We start from the raw sequence: 17,893 nt of genomic DNA on the forward strand, positions 1-17,893 counted from the left end.
CATGGCATATGGAAACCTATGTGCATTTTAAAGTGTGGGATTCCAAAACTAAAGTCTGTTGCTCTTTTTTTTTTAAACTCAAACTTGCTCTCTCTTCCATTGTCCAACATCCATCTTTATAATACCTAATATCCAAATACCAAATGCCTTACTCTCTTCTGAGTAGTAATGTTCTCTTTTTGGTATGCATCCCATTTTCCTCTCCAAGCCTCAAAGAACAGTTGCAGTCATTCTGGCCCCCATTTCACCATCTCTCTTGTACTCAAGCCTCAGTTCTCTGTCCCATCAGAGCCTAGGTAGTCCAGTTCTGTACTGTGCTTCCCCTGAACCATATCCTTCATGTTTTGTGGATGATGGTGGAAGGTGGCTGGAGATCTGGTCAAAAATTTTGCCTCGTGTTTCAGGAACTCGGAAAAATGCGAAGACCAGAAAGCAGAGCGAAGATGAGGAAAACGTATGGCCCACACAGGTTCTGTGGTAAGGAGAGATTGACGGTTAGGGTTAGGATTTATAGCACATTTTGATGCCATAAGCAGCTAAGTGAACCATTGCTAGCTGTTGCTGTTTCCTGTACTCTTACAGCGACATACTGGAAGCCCATGCCAATGAGGAAGTTGGCTGTCCAGTTGAAGCAGCCTGCTACTGCCATGGCTGCTGGTCTGGGACCTTGTGAGAAGAGTTCAGCCACAAAGAACCAAGGCCCCACTTTGAAGAAGGCAACAAAACCAAAAATGGCCATCATGCTAAGGTAGTTCATTGATGACACGGTCTCCTGTAAACAAAGACATCACAAGTATACATAACCCCAGCTGTTTATTCAATACAGTGGCTAAATTAATGAAAAATAAAGCATCAACAAGTGTTGACATTTCCAACAGCACAACAGTAATGACTTTATGAACTACTTTACTTCCAAGATCGATACTTTTAAAGGTAAAATTGTAACCATGCAGCCGTCAGCTACAGTAACGCATCAGATAGTGTGCTATAGATCCCCTGAGGAACAATTCCACTCAATCTCTACTATAGAAAAGAAGAATTGTATAAACTTGTTAAATCATCTAAACCAACAACATGTTAGACCCTATTCCATCTAAGCTCCTAAAAGAGGTGCTTCCAGAAGTCATAGATCCTGACTATTATTAATTCGTCATTGTAATTAGGATATGTCCCCAAAACCTTCAAACTGGCTGTTATTAAGCCTCTCATCAAAAAAACACAACTTGACCCCAAAGAACTAGTTAATTACAGACCGATCTCGAATCTCCCTTTTCTGTCCAAGATACTAGAAAAGTTAATACCCTCACAATCATATTCCTTCTTAGAGAAAAATGGTATCTGAGAGGATTTCCAGTCAGGATTTAGACCGTATCATAGTACTGAGACTGCTCTCAAATGACCTCGGATGATTTGAACTAAATGCAAAAGCGCGCCTGTTTGGCAATATTTTGGATTTTGAAAAGCTTGTTGACTTTTGTCTTTTAACTAAGGTGATTTTGGAAGTTTTTTTTAAACATTCGTTTCTTATTGGTTCCACATTGTTTGCTGATTTTTACTTTATTTAAACTGTCATTTATTTATTTTATTTGACATTCGTTTTGCTAATAAACGTTCTACGTTTCTAATTTATTTGGTTATATATTATACATGTTTACTTATTTCCAGTTTTGTATACCTATTAAACTTTATGTAAGTTATTTGTTATTTTATATTAGGCATAGGCTATAGCTTGCCCTATAGCATGGTGTATTTTTATTTGTTTTGTTAATAAAAGTTAAATGTTTGATATATAAGCTAAAGTGAGTTTGACGTTGTATTTGGCTGTTGCATTCAAGCAATTGACACCAAACTGCTGTTAATTCAATGAAAGTAAAATGCACGGCGCTTTTAAGCTATTTGAAAGCGAGGAAAAGAGGGAACGCCCCGCCCCCACTGTGATACCGGTATTACGAGATTTTTGGTTTCCGAGATTTTCTGTTTCAGTGGGCGGAGCATACATGAATATTCATGAGTTTCTCGGACATGCGCGTGGAACCAAGTGGAACTGAGAATTTCAGTTCATGCTCCTTATCTCAGCAGGTTTAATGGAATATTTAAAAAAAGGTAAATATATTTACAGTGTTGCACAAACCTATGCCTAAACTACATTTGTTCATCATTTCGTAACAGTTTACAACGTTTTTATTAGTTTGCACGTTTTGTGCAGTCGTCGCTGACTGAATGATTGTATTTGCATACATTCAGCACACTTAACTTACTTTGATTTCAGTTCGTTGTGCTGTAGCTTGCAATGCTTTAAATCTATGTCTGTTGTTAGTTGTTATCTTTTGAGTACAACAGCTGAAATAAACTTGTATTTGTGGACTAATCGTTTTTCATCTATCCTGGTGTAATTATTCTTAAACTGTTAGGCTTAGGCTGTATTTACAAAATGAATAGAATCTAAGACCACACACAAGCATGGAAGTGTTCCTTGGACAAAAGTTTAAAAAGTAGCCTACATTTGGCACACTAAATGAGAAAACAAATACTTCACTGCATTTTATGGAATGGAATAAGAAGCTAATTTCATGTTAAAAATAATTTTATTAACAAATGTTCATAAGTGTGCTTGTGCTTGTGCTTGTTTTAATATGATATATACAATATTGTTCTAAGGATTTGTATTAGTAAGGTTCTTTGTTCATGTTCACCAACTGCATCAGATTAAAAATATTAAAAAACATTAACATTGTGAAATAATTTTACAATTTAAAATAAAGGTTTCCCCCCTGTGATGTCAGATCTCAACTTCTCCTCTTCAGTGTCTCATGATCATTCTAATTATGATTTGCTGCACAAGAAACATTTATGATTATCACAGTTGAAAATGGTTGTACTGGTTAATGAAGTGTGGAAACCATTATACAGCGACAGGATTCCTTGATGAATGGAAAGTTTAGAAGAACAGCATTTATTTGAAATAGAAATCTTTTTTTACATTATAAATGTCTTTACTGTCATTTTTATTAAATTAATGCATCCTTGAAGAACAAAAATATAAATTTCTTAAAAATAAAAAAATCATAGTAATCCCAAACTTTTGAATGGTAATGTCCTGTATCAAATGCCAGAATCAAGTGAAGAATTGTTTTTTTTTTTTTTAGCTTTATCATGTCATATTTTTATACAGCAGATTCTACAAGGACGTTAACATCACACTCTCGTCTCCTATGTTGTCTTGTTTTGGTGCATAAATCTTTTTAGTTTGTAACAAGGATTCAATAGGGATTAATGCTCAAAATTCAGGAAAACTTTACTTTATTAATGGCATTCTCCATGACTAACATTTTCGTGGATTTTGAGTGTGAATCACTATTGAATTCATATTTTTAAAAATAAAATGTCACTGTCTCACATAACATCAACATCCACACCAACACACATTTTACCAACATCTTATCACAAGCTAATCAAGGCCACAATCCAATCTTTATTCCACTTTATTTTTTATATTTAGAGGCCTTTTTATTTATGTAGTCATTTAGCAGACGCTTTACAGATACATACACATAACAAAAAGAAAACAAGTAGATAGAATAGAAAAATAATAGAGAAAGCTAGTGTTAAGAGGTCTTTTTAAAAGAAAACAAGCAGTTGGAAAATTAATGGAGAGTGCAAGTGTTAGAGGGTCAAGTCAACAAATAGATGAAATAGAATTACAATAGAGAGTGCTAGAGTTAGAGAGTCAAATATAGATGGAAGAGATGTGTTTTTAGCTGTTTCTTGAAGATGGCTAAGGACTCAGCTGCTCGAATTGATTTGGGCAGGCCATTCCACCAGGAGGGAACAGTTTATGAATATATATATATAAATAAAGCCTAATTAAGAGTATATATATATATATGTTTGTGAAACTTTATGACTTAGCCTATAAATAATGTTGCATGAGTGTTTGTCGTGCATCAAAATAGACCATGCATTTGTATCAATGATCATCGTGTATCATCCAGGTACAGTCAGTGCAACACATGGTAAAAGAACAGATGACACAGAATAACATCGGTGTAGGTTGCAAAATGTTTATTAGGCCACTGATATGGTGGTGAATATTATTTCCTTCATTGCCAGAAGATGACCGTTTTAAAGCTTAAAAGGTAACAGAAGAGCAGGTAGTTGGTATCTGTGCTACTATTGGAAGCCTGTGTAGTTGTAATCATCCAGGCGTTCTGGGATTTTTGGTTTCACTGTGCAAATGAAACCTTAAACCTTGTAATAATCTTAATTTGTAAATTTATATTTGTTTGTAAAAATATTTAACTACTTTACATTGGAAAAAGAAAAAAAAATGTTTTTGCAGCAGTGTATGATTGTATCATAGTTTACAACCAGACAGCAGACAATTCACAACCAGACAACATGGAGAACGTTGAACGGGGTAAGTTAAGACATGGATCATCACACCAGTATACAAAAAAATATATATGTCCACAGATATGTTTCTATAGGTTTATTTCATTTGTTGCAGGCAGTGATGTATTCAACAAATGATAACAACTAATAACAGACACAGTTATAAAGCATCGCAAGCTAGAAATGAAGAGCACAAAGAACTGAAATCAATGTATAGGCTACAACTAGCTGAAGTTTGCTGTGCTTTATCCTAACATTACACAAAGAATGTCTGCAGTCATTCAGTCAGCGACGACTGCACAAAACGTGCACTGTAAACTAATAAAAACATTGTAAACTGTTACGAAATGATGAACAAATGTAGTTTAGACATAGGTTTGTTCAACACTGTAAATATATTGACCTTTTTTAAAATATCCCATTAAACCTGCTGAGATACAAGGAGCATGAACTGAAATTCTCAGTTCCACTTGGTTCCACACGTATGTCCGAGAAACTAATGAATATTCATGTATGCTCCGCCCACTGAAACAGAAAATCTCGGAAACCAAAAATCTCGTAACACCGGTGTTGTCACACATCGATTAACCGGTGGGAAAATTTTCTCACCATCACAACCCTAGTATGGAGTACCACGAGGCTCAGTACTAGGGCCGTTACTTTTCACGCTTTACATGTTACCCTTGGGAGATATCATCAGGATACATGGTGTTAGCTTTCATTGTTATGCTGATGATACTCAGCTCTACATTTCTTCGTGGCCCGGCGAAACATACCAATTTGAAAAACTAACTGAATGCATAGTCAATATAAAAAACTGGATGACGAGTAATTTCTTACTGCTAAATTCTGAAAAAACAGAGGTGTTAATTATAGGACCTAAAAACTCTGCACGTAATAGCCTAGAACACTGTCTAACACTTGATGGATGCTCTGTCAATTCTTCGTCTTCAGTTAGGAACCTAGGTGTGCTATCTGATAGCAATCTTTCCTTTGAAAGCCACATTTCTAGCATTTGTAAAACTGCATTTTTCCATCTCAAAAATATATCTAAATTACAACCTATGCTCTCAATGTCAAATGCAGAAATGTTAATTCATGCGTTCATGACCTCAAGGTTAGATTATTGTAACGCTTTATACAACCGGAATCAGGAACACTTCCATAACACCCTATGTACTTACTACATCATTAGAAGAATGGCATCTACGCTTATATTTGTTTCTTTCTTTTTCCGAGGTCACTGTAGTCACCAGATCCAGTCTGTATCCAGATCAGATGGTCACTGCAGTCACCTGAATCCAGTCCGTATCCAGCCCAGATGGTGGATAAGCACCTAGAGAGGACTTCTATAGCCCTGAATGTCAGCGGAGATCAGGACAACTAGATAAGCCACAAAGATAGATCCCCAGTGAGAACCTTGTTTCCTAGATGGCCACCGGGACAAGACCACAGGAAAGAGTTGAGTCCTCTGCACAATGTGACATTGCTGCAGCCTGGAGTTGAACTGCTGGTTTTGTCTGGTCAGAGGAGAACTGCCACTGAGCCTGGTTTCTCCCAAGGTTTTTTTCTCCATTCTGTCACCGATGGAGTTTCGGTTCCTTGCCCCTGTCGCCTCTGGCTTACTTAGTTGGGGACACTTAATTTCCAGCGATATCGTCGACTTGATTGCACAGACACTATTTAAACTGAACTGAGCTGGATGATGACATCACTGAATTCAATGATGAACTGCCTTTAACTGAAAATTGAGTGTTTACTAGGGCTGTGTATCACCAGCAAAGTCACGATACGATATGTATGACGATACAGAGGCCATGATACGAATCACGATACAGGACTGCACTGAATTTCACCAAAGCAGAATTTAGTAAAACAGCCGTTTATTAAACACTGCATATGTTACTGGCTCCAGACCTAGAGGAATCTGTGCCGGCACAAACCAAAGCACGCACCAAGCTGTGAGTGATAAGAAGACGGACAACGTTACTGCCTTGCTCGAGTGCAGTTTTAATATGACAGATAATCACTGTTGCAATGTGGACACATCATACATTGTCTAAAATCAAACCAAAAGTCTCAAAATAACATTCAACTGTCACTTCAAACAATACTCATATGAATAAATTCAAGACAATGTAATTAGATTTCCCATATGAACATAGGCATAACTGCATGAACAAAAGAACCCAATGCAGTTGTAGCGTCTGCGTAGAATCATGCATGATCTTTGGGTGTTTATGGCTTAAGAGACCCCTTTTAGCCTTTTGACATTTGCATATAAATTACAGTTCTGGTCAGATACTTTACGTTTGTATAGGGGTTTTAAATTGCCAAATGGTTCCTCGCTGTCAAGGAAATTCTAACCAGCTCCACTATCATCTCCCCCATCTGACTTCAAACACGGTCCCAAAGAGCTGTAAATGACCCCGATGGGCCTGGCTGGCCAAGTAAACTAACACACACACACACAAATACACACACACAAAGACCGTTACTCTATTATACTCTACAAATATATCTGGTATATTGCATGTGTTGTTTGTACGTTTCCCTATTAGATTAGCTGAGTTACTTACACAGTTGAAAATACCTCTGTATAATGTAGTATTGGTAATATTTTGAGACATTGAAGTAATACTGCATTTACGCAAATACATTTCTTCTCCATATGTAATACTGACTTGTATAAATGCAACAATGATACCAATCACTGATTGAAACAATGTCACTTTCCCATATATTTATGGAGAAATACATATACAATGAACTCAATTTCCCTGCAGTTCCTTTAATAATCTCAAACGTACTAATATCCCATGTAACAATATTATGTCTTCACATGCATTTACTACTAGCATAGCTGCAAAAATACACACTAGATTTGATTAACATTCACAACATTTTGCTAACAAGATAGTAATAATAAAAAATAAGTGGTGGGGTAACATTTTTTTCTCTTTTCTTTTTACCCATACAGCAGAATTATTTCCTCTACCTGTCACACATACTGTAGTGCCATTCCTAACTATTGGCAGAGCAGGCAGCTGACCTCTGCATTATGAAGGGCCTCCATAACTGTACCACAGTACAATATAGTTTCATGTTTCATGTTTACATTGGGCACTCCCCAGCAGGTACAATATTGTGATTGTTTGCATCTTGTTTTTAAGCTCATAAATAATAAATGTACTCGTTCTAATACATTTATATTGCAATGTACTCATACTAATATATTTTTAAAAAATAATCTTTACATTGCTGGTAGGTTATCATTGCACAAATTAACACAATTTCTACATTAAAAATAAATAAATAAATTTGAAGAGTTCTAAACTAATGCACTGTCTTCACTGTATCTGTATGCACACACGATTTTAGTCACTCACACAGATCACGTTGCGCGCGCGTACAAACTTTTTAGCGCTGCCCCGCAATTTTATCAATAAAATAGCCTAATCGCTCAAGAGCTACATTATCTTTCTCAACAAGGAGCTGGTAACATCATCGTTTCTAAAGGAATTAAAGCCACAGCTCCACTGTTAATAGAGAAACGCGGCAAGACGGTGGTAATTCATACATACACAGCCTCTTTCCCTCTCTCTCGTGTAAATAAACACTTGATGAATTACACTTATCTGAGAATAGAATATTGAAGTGGAGATCACTAAACTGCAAGCTTACCAGTGTTTTCAGAAAGCAAGCGCGTTTATCCACAGTGGAGAGTGAGCGCATGCACATGGTTGCCAGGTTGACAAAGATAAGTAACACATTTAGCAGATATTTCCGTATTGCGCAAGAGGGAAGCTCTGTTTCGGGGATTACGTCTCTTTATATCAGGCAACCCCGGTTGTGTTCCTCTGCGGCCAGATTAAACATTGCTGTAGCCTATATATTATGCTCTATTCATTATTTTTTAGAAACCTAGCACTTTTCAACTTTTGCTCTCCAAATTAAGCGCGGCCCACTGCTGCACACGTGCCACAATATCGATACAGGGCCAGTTGTATCGATACTCGTATCGACAAATCTCTGTGGAGATACATCGTCGTATCGATCACAGCTCTAGTGTTTACTATTATCATTTTGCATTGACACAATATTTTCCTAATTAATGCTGTACAATTAATGCTCTTTGACACAATATGTATTGATAAAAGCGCTATATAAATAGAGGTGACTTAACGACTTGACAAGTAGGATTAACTCTGAATGAGGGCAGACAGCATTCATTGACTAGGAAAAATGCTAATTTTACAACCAGCTTCTGCATTATAATTTCTAAAGTAGTCTGTGTATTTCTAAATACACTATTTCAGTAACCATTCCTTGATGCACAACATCATGGTGAATCTATAAAGAAAAATAACACACATTTTGACACATGTGATTCATTATTTTCTTGAAAAGTATAGGGGGACTGACCAGTAATGTGAGGGCAGTTGCCATGATGATGGCACAGATACACATTCCAGCAAATCCAAGCATGTGGAGTGTCCGGCCGCTCATACGCTCGACCAGGAAGAGCTGTTGATTGGGCAAGTGAGTGATAGACATACATTTTAATGTAATTAGCTTGGTTTATGCTAATATAATGTAGTTTAAGTGGTTTGATTTTTGATTTAATTATACAAAAATAATTGGCATTTTAGCCAAAAATTGTTTGTAAATAGTTTTTCTTGAGTTTTATCATCTTCTCATGACTGATCTGCCCACACTTATCTAGTGTGTCACTTAGCATTGAGATCTGTCAAACAAAATCCGTTTTATTTTTTATCTACAAATATTATTGGCAAATAAGTCTCAATTAAGGCTAATATGCCATCTCATCTTCTTAGTCCCTCTTTAAAAATTCATGAGATCTGTTTTTTTTTTTTTTTTTACATACCGAGACTATAGTAAAAGCACAGTTGACAGCTCCAGCACCTATGGTAGCATACACTGGACTTTCCACCCCAGCCTTCTTGAAGATATCAGTTGAATAATAGAAGATCTGAGCAGTGGAAAGCAAGAGCAAGTGTGAGAAAAACATGAAAAAATGATTTTTGAAAAAATAATTTGCAAGGATTCCATTGTAATCTCTGATGTGAAATCCAGATCATATATTTCAGATTACCATTCTGAGAATATTCTTACTGCCACAAACTAAAAATGTATTAAAATTCACACTTAATCGCCATAAATTATTACAAGGTTCATGTTGAATATACTCTGACAGATACTTATTTTTTTGTGCCACCATGTCAGCAAGGGTCATGTATTTACATAAAGTAATTTTAGAAAACAATTCATTTAATGAAGCAAAGGTACTTGAACCTTGTAGCAGAGATGCTTTCAGCTTTTAATATAAACCTTTTGAGCAGTCATCGGTTTATCGGTTTCTTTCCTAGGTGATCAACTGAGCACATCTGCAGCACTCACAGCATTCATTCCTGACAGCTGCTGAGATGGCTGCAGCAGGATAGAGATGATGATGGGCTGCTGGTACAGAGGAAAGCGAAAGAGCTCAGCAATGGATGCTTCTCTCTCCATCTTCCTTTTTTTGGATTTATGGTCTGACATACTTTGACAAATGGTTAACAACTTCAACAGGTTATAAATGTTTCTGAGCTTGTATCACTAAAGTATTAAATTTGTATTAAAACTTGTATTAAATTACATAGGCTATTTAGATGATATTTTGATATAAATCACATTTTAGTGAAAGTTTAAGAGCAACAAAAACTTTAGAATTTCCTAACATTACAAATAAATACAATGATATCAAAGCACTGAAACTGGATCAGTTTTGAAAACAATGTTTGATTTTCTGTTATTAACAGGTGGGAATATCTGTAATCACCCAGAACAAACTCTATCAACCATAAACTCTAGCAACACCACAGCAACTGCATAGCAAGAGCCTAGCAACCACCCAGAATATCCTAGCAACACTTTAGCAAACATCTAACTGACCAAAAATTTACGTTTTTTTAAACAAGACTTTGACAAGCCAGCATAAATTTGTCATTTGTCTTAACTTTTCAAAACTTTGCCGCTTTTTTTCAAAACTTTACACACAAATACAAGATTTGCACACACAAAATGCCTCACATCTCTTGCAAAATGAAGCACTGCATTCGAAATATTACAAACACATCTCAAAAGCAAACATTTGCAAACACCTTTGCCATAATATGAATTCCTGTTAGATTGTTCTGTGTTGTTGAGAAGAATTGTGTGTTGTGTTCCGCAAAAAGTGTTTTATGAAATTGAAAACTGAGTCAAAGGCTGAGAATTAGTGTATGGTTTTGCAGATTTGGTGTGGTTCTGGTGTTTGTGTCAGGTTTCAGAAATTGTGTGACAAGTAAAGATTGTGTGTGTAAGCAGTATAGGAGAAGGAAAAAAAAAAAACAATTGAAAAGGCTAAATGCTTACAATTCAAATACACAGATGACTTTAATAACACTGTAACAAAAACCTCTTACTAGGATTCAGGAATTATTTTTGCAGCTCAATGTCTATTACAGTATACATAAACTAAACTACAGATACAGATGTATAATTCAGGAAGAGAAGGAAAAAAAAAAACAATTGAAAAGGCTAAATGCTTACAATTCAAATACACAGATGACTTTAATAACACTGTAACAAAAACCTCTTACTAGGATTCAGGAATTATTTTTGCAGCTCAATGTCTATTACAGTATACATAAACTAAACTACAGATACAGATGTATAATTCAGGAATGAACTTTTGGGGGGGGATCATTTTCATTTTACTACTGTAAAGTAATCTTGCAGTAGATGAAAAGCACTAGAAAAGTTCAAATACCGAAGAACTGTATGAACTTGGCACGCACCATAATACAGTACAGTAAAAAAATAAAAAAATAAAAAAATAAAAAATTTTTTTTAAAGTACACTTCTCATCCTCTGCACATTTGGCCAAATTTCATTACAGTATACAGCACTATAGCAGTTTCTTGGTCTCCTGACACAAGACTAGCTATACCTCTAGGCAGTCATTTCTCAATTCTGCAAAAATGCAGTACACATTAAAAAAAAAAGGGTTACAAATAAAATTTGACAGTCACACGCTGTGGTGTACAACATGTGCTACAGTTTACTGTACATATAGAATAGTGAAATTTCCATTATCCAATGCACTAGTACTGTAATTATACTGTATGTGCAAGTATAAAACCCCTGTAGATGATTGGCTCAGCTCTCTCCTCTCGCTAGTTAGGACGCAGAGATTCTGATTGGGGTCTCATCAGTTTTGCTACCTAATGTTTAACTGTTAAACTTTTTGAGAAATGGGTCTTTGTTTTGAAAACTGAATTAATGGTTTGGGGGGAAAAAAAGTGCCAACTAAAATCAGTTACATTAACAATCGAGAAAACTCCAATATTACTAGATTCTTACCTAACTCTGCTATTAAGTTTCCGCAATCGGCATCGTCTTGTTGATTTTACGTTGTTACAGCTTCTAGGCCTATCCATGATGAAAGTGGAGCGAGCGGTCAGAGAATCGGATCACCAAACAATTACGCGATGAATCTCAGACATATCCGGACGGGATTGGACTTCTGGGTTAGCTGAAAAGCAGCAATTATCCGATACACGAAAAAATGTAAAAACAACTCGTTAGTGAACTGGGCCGCGCTTTGTGGTTTTGACTAAAAAAAGATCCGGTTCAAAAGAGTCATTTGTTAATGAAGTCGACTACACACGGTGCGAGCAACAGGACTTCTGGGTTAGCTGAAAAGCAGCAATTATCCGATACACGAAAAAATGTAAAAACAACTCGTTAGTGAACTGGGCCGCGCTTTGTGGTTTTGACTAAAAAAAGATCCGGTTCATAAGAGTCATTTGTTAATGAAGTCGACTACACACGGTGCGAGCAACTATCGTGCAGAGTTTATTAAAAGACGTGTTTTGCCATTAATTTACGTTACTCCGTCATCGCCGCATCTGAAAAGTAACACATGAAGCACTGGTTACATTTATATTTTATTCTGTGATAATTCTGGGGTGGCAGAGCTTTTTCTTGGGGTGGCAGTTGCCACCCCGGTAGATCCGCCCCTGCACAGACTGCTCTTTGCATGGTGCTCTTGGCAGCGGACGTTAGAGGAAGCGCGGCCTCTCAGGACAGAAAGGCAATAGCGTCATCTGCAGGACTGCAGGGAGTATGGTAACACCCAGCAAGACCAGCCACAGCTGCTCACTGCTCAACAGGGACTCGAGTCCTAAGATCTGAAGAGAATAATAATAAATAAGATAGATTGAGAAATTAGCGGAAAGGGAAAGTAATATTGATAAGAGGACTGAAGACTGACCACTGTAATTACTGAGGAGTTCAAAAAAAGAAATTGAAAAACAAGGTCAAATCAAAAACCGTTTGAATTTACTTAGAAGCTGTAAGATGGGATATCACACTTATCTTTTTATTTCAGTCTCTGATAGTGTGGCAGTAAGTGGTCAGGTGCTTAGAATATTACCAATAATAAGAAATCCTATAGTCGACTACACCGGGACATAACAGCACTAAGCAAAGGGACACCGGTTCGTTGCAGGGCAGGGTCAGCAGAAGGATAGACAGATATAAATGTCACTTTATTAAAATACAATTGATAAAAACACATACAACACTTCACACCAGGTCTCAATACATCACATCTTTACCAGTAACTTACAAAACAAAAGTACAATACAATAAGAAAATAAAGAGGGAGGTGGCCAGCAAAGACCCTCAGATTTCTACCCCACACTCAATACCCATGACACACACTCGTGAAAAATCAGAAATATTAAACAGCACTCCATGTGGACATGCCGTACAAGGTACCATGGCCAACCCCTCCCACCTAAATCCACGCACCAAACAATATAACAGACAGACCCAGATTAATTCTAGATGGAACAAAACAGAGTAGAGCAGGGCAGAAGCGCAGTCAGTTACTTGAGGTTCTTTAGGCTTCAATTAAGATCATTAGAACCCCTGGACATGCAATCAATCCTGCTGGACATTGAACAAAAGTTACACATAACTTGTTTAAAACAAACTTTAAACTACCCATACCTACCAAGAAAACAGTACAATGCTGCAATACACATGGTCGCTCGCCACGCAGGATTACAGCTACTTGCCCATATCTAAAAACAAAAAGGTAATAAGCCTTAACAGGCAAAGGGGCATTTTTAAAAACGGGACAAACCTGAAAACTGGCCAACAGCCAGCACACGACAAACAAGAGGATAACCCAACTGCTAGCACTCATTCAACGCGCCACATGTCACAAAAGGGCAGTATCAAGGATCATGCATCCCAAGCAGCCAAACACTTCCCCCTTTTATATGCACAACAGGTACTAATTGGCTAATGAAACTGACCCAACACGATAAAGTACAAACCCTGATAGGTTCACCTGTTTGGATAACACCAGCCAATCATACTGGGTCTATAGCTCACTCTGCTACAATAGCAACATTTGTAAAACACCATTTTTCCATCATAAAACTAAATCACAAAATATGCTCTCAATGTAAGAAAGCAAAAAAAGTTGATTCATGCATTCACAACCTCAAGACTAGTTTATTTTAATGCTTTATTGTGTGGTTGCCCTGCAGGCTAAATAAACAAACTCCAGCTGATCCAAAATGCAACATCTAAAGAACCAGGCTAATTTGGTTATACTTCCTGATTCTAGTAATATTAGTAACATTACATACATTTGATTTCTTATGAAGTCCTGAATGGCTTAGCTCCTCAGTACTTAAGTGAGCTCTTATCACATTACAGTCCTTCAGGTCCACTGCAATCTCAAAGTTCTGGACAGCTGAAAATATCTAGAACATCGAAATTGACTGCGGGCGGTAGATCCTTTTCCTATTTAGCGTCCAAACTCTAGTTTTCCAGCATTGCTCGGGAGGCAGGCACATGTCAGTTTAAATCTAGATCAAAGATCCATCTCTTTAATCTGGCATACACATAGCACACTATCCTTTTTCAATCATTCAAATCCCTTAAGGATTGTCAGGATGCATAAATTAGGTCAACCGGAACCGGGAATATCATCCAATTGTTGCATTGTAAGTGAAATAGCATCTACACTAATATTAATTTGTCAGTCTCATTCTTATTCAAAGCTTCCCGTAGTCACCTGGATCCGCTCCTTATCCCGCTGACCAGGGACCCGTTCTTTCATACGTCGCTTATTACATCCGAGATGAAATGTCACATCCAACATGATATCATCCCGCTAATCAGGATCTGCCTAATTCGGTTCTTCGAACGCAGCTGTTGTTGATAATTAGTATGGCTGGATTGAGTTATCTGAGATAATTGCGCGTTCATGGGTTGGTTTAAAAGGGGCTATGTATAGATACTGGAAACCACGATCAGCAATGCAGCAATTGGTTGGCGGCAAGACAGCAATGTAATGACATCATATAATTAAAAAAGACACCTGACTAAAAACTTGACAAATTTCTGGACATTTGTAAGGAAACAGCCAAGCGAAAACAACATAAAGGTTATAATAGATAAATGAAATGTTTTTTTGTTTTTTTTACATGATTCCCAATTATTTATATTCACGATTTCAAATTTTTGTACAGGCTTTACATTTTTATTTCAACGTAGCAATTAGCAATTCTTTTAATTTTATATTTGAACAGATTTGTTACGTGACAGCATTATTTAAAGTTTCTTTCTAGATCATGTTATCTGCATCACCTGTGCTCCATCAAGCCACTCCCATAATATCTGACGCCACGCAAATTAATGCATGACTCTACATTATCTGTATAGCATGTGTGTAAGACTCGAATACAGTTATGAAGTAATAATTTTATGACGAATAAATCTTTCAGTGAGTAAAACTGTGTCTATAGTATTAAAGACTACACAATATTATTATATTATTTTTAAATTATTATTATTTTAAATTATTGTCCCTGGATCAGTAGGATACTCTTGTAAAGTAAAGTAGCGGTGGTAGCTGACAGATTTTTAAGTATCAGTTCTGCTTAAAAAGATGCAATCTAATCCTGTTTACATGAAATAAACCTGCTCCTGAGCAGGGTTAAATTTACGGACCTGTTGCTATGACAGCAACTCCGGGATGAGCTTTGAAGAACCAAATAATCCAAGATCATGCCAAATCGTCAACAATCAAATCCAGCTAACTGAGTTAGCGACGTACGAAGAACGGGCCCCAGATGGTGGATCAGCACCTATTGACCACAACAGCCTTGAATGTCAGTTGAGACAATGAAAACTAGACGAGCCATAGAGATAGATCCTCTTTGAAGACCTTGTCAAATAGATAGCCATCAGGACAGATTAAATTCTGTTTGCATCATTGAATCATTATGTTCCTGTTTATCACTGTAAAGCTGTTTTGAAACAATTTGTATTATGTAAAGCGTTATATAAATAAAGGTGACTTTACTGTACCTGGGCTATGCGAATGCCAGTGAGGATGGCCAGCTGGTGCAGAGTGCCCAGAGCTCCTCTCAGAGTGGTAGGGGCGATCTCACCAACATACATGGGCACCAATCCCGATGCCAACCCTTATGAAGAAAACCGTAATACAGTAATATTGTGAAATATTATTACACGTTAAAATAACGTTTTCTATTTTGTTTTAACATGCAGTGTATTCCTGTGATGAAAATGCTGACTTTTCAGCAACCATTCAGTGTCACGTGTTCCTTCATAAATCATTCCAAAATGCTGATTTATGTGTGTGCATACTTGATATACTATGACATTCCAAAATTTTTGACTATGCATTAACTAATTTGTTCACCATTATAAAAATATAATGTTCTTGTGTCAATGTTAATTAAATATAATATATACTCTTGCGCACTCTTTACTTTTATGAAAATGCATAAGAAATGTAGTGTCACAGAAACTAGGGTCCATAGAAAACTTACAGTAATCAGCCAGAACATTAAAACCACTGGCAGGTGAAGTGAATAACATTGCCTATATCGTTACAGTGGCATCTGTCAGGGGTGGGCTATACTGTATTAGGCAGCATGTGAACAGTCATTTCAAAGAAGGACAACTGGTGAACCAGTGTCAGGGTCATAAACACCCAAGTCTCACTGATGCATGTAGAGAGCGAAAACTAGCCCATCTATTGTAGCACAAATTAACTTACATTGCTGAAAAACTAGACAGAAATCTTTCAGGTCATACAGAACATTGCAGTTTGCTGTATATGGGGATGCGTAGCCGCAGGCCGGTCAAAATGCCCATGATGACCCTTGTCCACCATTGAGAGTGCCTACAATAAGCATGTGAACTGGACAATGGAGCAATGGAGGAAGATTGACTGGTCTGATGAATCATGTTTTCTTTTAGATCAGGCGTGTGTGTGTGTCATTTTCTTGGTTTGGCAGAGGCATTGTTATGTTGAATGTTCTGTTAGGAAACCTTGGGTCCTGGCATTCATGTGGATAATACTTTGACACATACCACTTACCTAAAGATTGTTGCAAACCACATACACCCCTTTATGGCAATGGTGTTCCCTGATGGTAGTGGCCTCTTTCAGCAGGATAATGCACCCTGCCATATTGCAAAAATTGTTCAGGAATGGTTTGAAGAACATGACAAAGAATTTAAGGTGTTGCCTTGGCTTCCAAATTCCCCAGATCTTAATCTGATGGAGCAACATATCCGATCCATGGAGTCCCCCATAACTTGCAAGACTTAAAGGACCTGCTCCTAATGTCTTGGTACCAGATACCTCAGGACACGTTCAGAGGTCTTGTGGAGTCCATGCCTCAAAGCATCAGAACTGTTTTGGTAGCACGAGGGGGACATACATGAAATCAGGGCAGGTGATTTAAACAATATACATATACAACTTATAAATATCAAACTGATTTCTAAATCTTTAACTAATCATATAATATAATATAAGAATTGAAATGTTCATAATGAAAGTCTTACTGAAGAAATCTAGCTTTTTATAGGGGGGTCCATGTGATGGCTAAGCGTCTTTGTGGCGGGTTCCTAGGGAAAAGAAATGTGACCTGTGCTGGGAAAATGAGTCACAATGAGCAACTTTTTCAATAATCACTTTAATGTAGCTTGCGCCAAGTTGTACACAGAAGCAACTTCGGGCTGATGATGTATGAGTTCAGCCTTGGGCATGCACCGGTGAGTCTAGTGAAACCCAACGTTTGTTTACAGGATCAAAGGAAGCAAAGTTTCCTTACTTTAGCAAAGGAAAACCAGTCTCCTCTTGGCTTATATCGAAATACTCGTTTTGTACTTCTAATAAGTGACCGTTGTTTTGTTTTGATCTCTCCTGCATTTCCGCGTGTGTCACTTCTGAGCGGCGCATGGAACTGCTTCCTTTACAACAGTGAGCTAGATTAAAGTGATTATTACGTTTTGAATATGGATATTTTTCTTACAAAAACGCATCGATTCGCTACAGGAGCCCTTTTTTCGATGGCGTTATTTTAATGACAAATGTCCAGAGCGCATTATT

At 37.1% G+C, this 17,893-nt stretch overlaps 1 pseudogene; it reads right to left on the minus strand.

Annotated features, from left to right (window-relative positions):
• Positions 1–215: 215 nt before the first annotated feature.
• Positions 216–16,666, minus strand: LOC107568848 (solute carrier family 2, facilitated glucose transporter member 4-like; annotated as a pseudogene).
• Between the last annotated feature and the right edge of the window lie 1,227 nt (positions 16,667–17,893).

Source organism: Sinocyclocheilus grahami, unplaced genomic scaffold (assembly GCF_001515645.1).
Source record: "Sinocyclocheilus grahami isolate Dianchi unplaced genomic scaffold, SAMN03320097.WGS_v1.1 scaffold1287.1, whole genome shotgun sequence".
NCBI lineage: Eukaryota > Metazoa > Chordata > Actinopteri > Cypriniformes > Cyprinidae > Sinocyclocheilus > Sinocyclocheilus grahami.